Consider the following 278-nt stretch of genomic DNA (forward strand, 5'->3'; position numbering starts at 1 on the left):
TTGACTCTTTTTAACAACTTGGAATGAAGGGTTAGAGATAGATCCTGTTCTCAAAATACCAGCAGCAATTCCCATTTTATATGATTGGCAAGTAGTTAGGGTACTAACCCTAATGTGGGAAGTCAGGTTGAAATATTGCTCTGCTAACAAATATGTAAACCCATATGTCAAATAAGCATGTTCTATTCTAGTATATTCTGGGGAAAGATGTTCTTATTGCTTCTTGTTGGTACCACTTTATATAAAGCATGTAAATGTTAGTTGTGTAGTGATCAAAA

This window comes from Gavialis gangeticus, unplaced genomic scaffold, assembly GCF_001723915.1.
Source record: "Gavialis gangeticus isolate Ggan-Ray unplaced genomic scaffold, GavGan_comp1, whole genome shotgun sequence".
Taxonomy (NCBI): domain Eukaryota; kingdom Metazoa; phylum Chordata; order Crocodylia; family Gavialidae; genus Gavialis; species Gavialis gangeticus.